The sequence below is a fragment of the Nelumbo nucifera genome, chromosome 2 (genome assembly GCF_055504915.1).
Source record: "Nelumbo nucifera cultivar China Antique chromosome 2, China Antique-T2T, whole genome shotgun sequence".
NCBI lineage: Eukaryota > Viridiplantae > Streptophyta > Magnoliopsida > Proteales > Nelumbonaceae > Nelumbo > Nelumbo nucifera.
The window spans coordinates 92967150-92973177 of record NC_142650.1 but is presented as its reverse complement, the minus strand read 5'-3'; positions in this window follow the sequence as shown (position 1 = coordinate 92973177).

Here is a 6028-nt window from a genome sequence, read left to right as displayed (position 1 = left end):
ACTGGTTGCTACCTCACGGTGCTCAAGCTTAACCGGCCTGGGAGCTTCGGGCTCGCCTGAACTGGGGGCCTTGTGCTCAACCGGCCTAGGGACTTCGGAGTTGAAAGTGCATTCCGCAACGAAGTCTACTAAGGCTTTGGCCTTGATAGCAGTTCGCGGCTTGTATTGGAGGTCATACTCGCTGATCTCAACGGCCCACTTCGTCAGTCGACCAGAGACCTCGGGCTTGAGTAAAACTTGCCTTAGGGATTTGTTGGTGAGGACGACAACAGTATGAGCTTGAAAGTATGAACGAAGCTTCTGGGCTGCAATAACTAGTGCGTAGGCCAACTTTTCTATCTCCGGATATCTCGTCTCTGCTCCCTGCAATACCTTACTAACATAGTAGATAGGTCGCTGGACCCGATCTACCTCTTTTATCAGTACCGAGCTGACCACTTTGTCACTTGCCGAGAGGTACAGCTTTAAAACATCGCCCTCCTTGGGCCAAGTTAAGACCGGTATGCTAGCAAGGGACTTTTTGAGCTCGTCAAACGCAAACTGGCAATTTTCGGTCCATTCAAACCCTTTGCTTTTAAATGCTTTTAAAGAAAGGTAGGCAGCGGTCTGCCAACTTGGAAATGAAGCGGCTCAGAGCAGCTATTCGGCCATTCAGCTTCTGAACCTCCATTTTTCGGGCTGGTCTCATGTCTAGGATAGCCTTTATTTTATCCGAGTTAGCCTCAATGCCGCGCCGGTCAACGATGCATCACAGGAAATTACCCGAGGTGGCACCAAAGGCACACTTATTCGGGTTCATTTTCATGTTAAATCTACGCAGAATTTCAAAAACTGAATGCAAGTCTTGTATTAAATCGTGTGAAAACTGGGTTTTGGCGACCATGTCGTCTACATAAAATTCTACTTTTCGGCCAATCAATGGCTCAAACAACTTATTTACAAGTCTTTGAAAGGTCGCCCGACATTTTTTAGCCCAAAGGGCATGACCTTGTAGCAGTACAGGCCAAGCTCGGTTATGAAGGTAGTCTTTTCTTCATCGCCTGGGTCCATCCTGATCTAGTTGTAGCCCGAATAGGCATCTAGAAAACTCAGCAACTCATGCCTTGAGGTCGCATCCACCAGACGGTCGATCTTGGGGAGTGGGAAGCAGTCCTTTGGGCAAGCTCGGTTCAGGTCGGTGTAGTCGACGCACATGCGCCATCTACCGTTAGCCTTTTTTACCAGAACGGGGTTGGCCATCTAGCTCGGGTAGTGGGCTTCCTTGATAAAATCGGCTGCGAGGAGCTTCCCAACCTCCTCGTCGACTGCCCTCCATCGCTCTGGGGCTAGGTTGCATTTCTTTTGTCTAACGGGCCTAACTACAGGATCAGTATTAAGCTTATGAGTTATAATGCTGGGGTCTATGCCGGGCATTTCTGCCGCGGACCATGCAAAAATATCTAAATTTTCAAGTAAAAAGCATAACAATTTAGATCGTAGAGGCTCCTCAATGGAAGCGCTGATCTGAAGTGTCCGGGTTGGGTCCTTCATCGATGCCGGGATGGAGACGGTCTCTTCTGTGGGCGCAACTCGCTCCTCGCACTGCTTCGTAGGTCACTCTAGCTCGAGGTCATCAACCACCTTGGCTTTCCCTTTGAGGGCGGCGACATAGCATTTGCAAGACTCAAGTTGGTCACCTCGCGCTATCCCGATTCCGAAGTCCGTGGGGAACTTCATGGCCAAATAGTAAGTGGAGACCACAACTCGTGAGGCATGGGTGATCGGCCGACCTACTATGGCATTGTACGAGGAGGGGGTTGCGACCACTAAGAAGTCGTGGTTGAGCGTCACTATGCTAGGCCAAGTGCCGAATTCCACAGGTACTGTAATCCTTCCCAGGGGCCTGACTTCCTCTTCGCTGAAACCTACCAGGGGAGTGTTCGCGGGCGTCAGGTTGCTTTCTTGGAGCTGAAGTTGGTGGAAGGCTGTTTGAAGAGACTATCTGTTGAGCTGCCTAAGTCGACAAGGACACGCCTGACTTCAAAGTCGTTGATCTTTACCTTTATGACGAGCGCGTCATCATGGGGGTAGTGGACCCCGTGCGCATCATCCTCTGTGAAGAAGATCGGGTTTTCCACCCTTGGCCGCTTCGGGGGGTTTTGCTCTTCCCTGGCGACCTCGCGAGCTAATGTTAGAGCTGCAACTGAGGTGAAGCTCACTACAATCGAACCTCCGACAATCACGTGGATGGTTCCCCGAACTGGTCTCTTTTCAGGGGGCTGCTTCTGTGATTGTTCCGCTTGCCTGCTGAACTCAGGAGCATCTCTACTCTGCTCCCCCTGCCGACCTGCTTTATTATTATTATTATTATTATTATTATTTTGTACAAAATTTTTCAAGTATCTAAGACGGATGAGCTCCTCTATCTCGTCGCGGAGATTTTTACAAATTTCGGTGCTATGACCGTGATCTTTGTGTAAACTATAATATAAATTTTTATTCCTTATATTAGGATCGGCCTTCAGCTGAGGTGGCCACTTCATGTACGGGGCGTCCTTGATCGCCATGAGGATCTCGGCCCGCTTCGCACTGAGGGGCATGTAGTCCCTTTCTCCTTTTTCTGCTTTCTATCGCCTTGAGTCGGGGGCTTTGCTTCCCTTTTCCTTTTCTCGAGGGCCTGCTCGTCCTTCTAGTTGATCTCTTCCTCCGTCCCTATAAACCGATCCGCGAGCTTAAGGAACTCGGTTACGGTCTTAGGCTGATTGAGAACCACGTGTCACTTGAATTCTTTATGGGTAATACCTCGCTTGGTCGTAGTGAGACGAACTGCAGGGTCCATATCGGGTATTTGTAAGCAAGCGTCATTGAACCGCTTGATGTAACTCCGAATGGACTCCCCTTCCTTCTAAACTATGCTGAGGAGGCTTTCTTGGGTTCTTGGGCATCTCTTGCTGGTGACAAAATGGGAGGTGAAGATTTGCACAAACTGCGCCCAACTTCTTATTGATCCGGGCACGAGATTTCGGTACCAGGTGTGGACTACCCCTTTGAAGGTGGTGGAGAAAGCCACGCACATACAGGATTCAATGGCTCTTTCCAGGTGCATCTGGGACTGAAAGGCGTCCACATGATCATTCGGATCGAAGGATCCATCATACTTATCCAGGGGAGGGAGCTTGAAGTCCCTTGGAATGGGGACAACAAGAAGTTTTGGTGACAGAGGGGAAGGAACTGAAAGGAGAGGAGTAGCTTTTACTTCATCTGAGCTTACCTCCTCCTTACCCCTGAGCTCGGGCAAGACACGAGTAGCAGTTCGGCGAGCTCATCGGCGCCTCCGCTACTGCTTCATCGGCTCAACATTGGTGTTGCTTGCTTCAGTATTACCAAGCTCGATGGGCTCAGACTGCTGATGGTACCTCTGAACCGAAGGGCCCTGCCTGTAATCTGCGGCTAGGACCTCGAACTGGTTTTCTGCGAGCGGGAGCTCGAATTGGGAGTGCCGAGGTGATGCGGGCTTGACCGGCTGGGAGGCCCTCAACCCACCTGCAGGCTGCGAGGTGGGGGTGGCTGGCCTCTCCTTCCTGTCATGGGACGAGGCTTGGCTTTTGGAAGGATTCTGGGTTTGAGAGGCCTCCCCTCGGCGAGGACGTTCGCTCCGGTGGGAGGGCTTGGCTTGCTTCGAGGCTGGATGTCGGGGGGGAAGTGGCTGCTGGGCCTGAGGCAGTGTGGGGAACTGATGCTGGTACTGGTACTGAGAAACTTGATGCATCACTTGCTGCTGGTAGAGTTGGAACTGCTAGAACTGCTGCATTTGAGCCAGCATAGCTTGCATGCACTATACTAGATCCTCCAACTGGTTTTGGTTGCTCGCTGGGGGAACAACGGAAGGTTCAACGAAGGTTGCTCCAATCGCGGAAGGGAGTGGAGAGCTCATGGATGCCACTATGAGGGGCGTTCAAGCTAGGAATTCTGTCCACAGAGAGGGGGACGGTGAATTATCCAATGCAGATAGTTGGGAGCTAGAGTTGCTCCCCTGAAGCGTTTTGGTTGATACTGCGTCCGACATTTTTAGAGGAAGCCATGAATGCTGAGTTCTTAGAGAGAGTTGCAGAGATTAGAGGAAGGCTTTTTGAAGCGTTCCCACAGACGACGCCAAATGATGCTGCGCGATCCGGGCACTCCTAATTGGCAGTTGACTGGCTCCTAGCCGGCGATGGACTATACCTGAGCAGAAGACAGTGAAGGATTCCCGGGGGACTTGCCCGGTGGGAATACTCCGATGCTTAAGTTAGAACGCTTGAGAGAGTAGTAAAGAGTGCAAAGAAGACTAAGAGTGCAGGTAGCGCTAGATCAATGAGAGTTTGAGGTTTACTCAAGATTAGATCAAGATACCTTTTCCCCTTTGACCATGGGGCTCTTAAATATGGGCGTTCTTGTTAAATCAGGCGTAACCGCCACTAAACCTCTGTCGCAACCGTTATTTGCCAGGGCTGCGCAGGTAACCGTTGCAGAGTACTACCCAATCGGATGAGTGACACGTCCCGGGAAGGTAGACACGCCACCACCTGTCGAGAGACGTGGGTGCAGTCTTTCGGGTTGGCAGGGACTGCGCCGTCAGTCAAGAGACGTGGTGTAGTCTGATGGGTAAGGCCTTGTCAGATAGAAGCTTCCTGAAAACGTCACGTCACTTGATAGCGAGCTATTCCGTAGCGAGCTGCCTTGTAGCAAGCTATCCTGTTGCGAGCTACCTTGTAGCAAGCTCCTAGGGGTACTTCGAGGTGATTCCTCTTGAGGTTGCCTTTGGGGCAGTTTTCCTACCTAAGTATCGGAGCGAGCTGGTTATCCTAGCTCGCGAGCTGGGATAGACTTGTCTTGGAGCATTCCCTTTCATTACATCGGAGGTCCTCAAGCTCGTGATGTAGCGAGCTCATCCTGTGGCAAGCTGTAACGTAGCAAGCTGTCCCACGAGCTCATTACTTAGTCGCAACCAGGCCGTTGTGCTGAGCTGTTACTTGTGTTGAGTCATGTCCACGTGTCATCTTCTCAAGGGGTCGGGTCAAATCGCCCTCCATCAGGTATGACCCACTTTTGCGGTCCACTTGTATTATAACAGGCCGTGCTGTGCCAGTCCATGGGTAGCCTAACCCACTTTATATCTCTAATTATGGTGTGTTTTGAGATGAGCCACCCGTTTTCCAGCCACATAATAGAATAAGCCCCATTTTAGACCACAGTGATTTTTTTAACTATATAAAAGATTTTAACCCAAATTAGAAGGTTCTGATTTAATCTCATAAAACATACTTTCACTAATGGAGTGTTCACCAATGTGTATGATTTTTTTTAAGACCAAAATCAACTACAAACCAACAAAGCGTTTCATCCACTTGTATAATTTAGGGGTGTTCACGGATGAATTTGGATGTGCTTTTCATAGAGCATGACTCATACCAACCCTCACAGCAAATTGCAGCTATGCATTGGGAACATCTATCCATGAATGATAACTTGCAAATACAGTGATGTTTCTGATGTGCCACTCCAAGTGCTGTGAGGTTGGCGTGAGGTGTATTCTGTGAGGAACAAATCAGGTTTTGTTCACTAATACATGTGTTTTTGTTGACATGGTAGTTGTTTTGGTTTTAGAAAACAAAACCATCCACATCGCTAAAATACACCCTTAATGGTCAGTTCTGATTTTTGAAAATAATGAAAGTAATAGTGTACAATAATAGTGTAAGTTTGGGAGTGCTTATTTTCAAGCACTTGTTGGAAAAAACACTTATTTTAGGCCAGGACCATACTAATAAGCATTTATATGTGTTTGAGGAATAAGCATAAATAGGCAAATTTTCAAGAAATAAGGCCATGTTTGGGAGTATTTAAGTTAAAAGTAAGTGTTTAAAAATAAGTGCTTATTCGAATAAGCACTTATTGGCATTTGGCACCCAATTTTGTCAAGTGCTTATTATTTAAAATAAGCACTTATTTTGTATTGGGCGTTTGGTAGTCTTTTTCTCTAATAAGCACTTAAATAAGCATTTGTGAC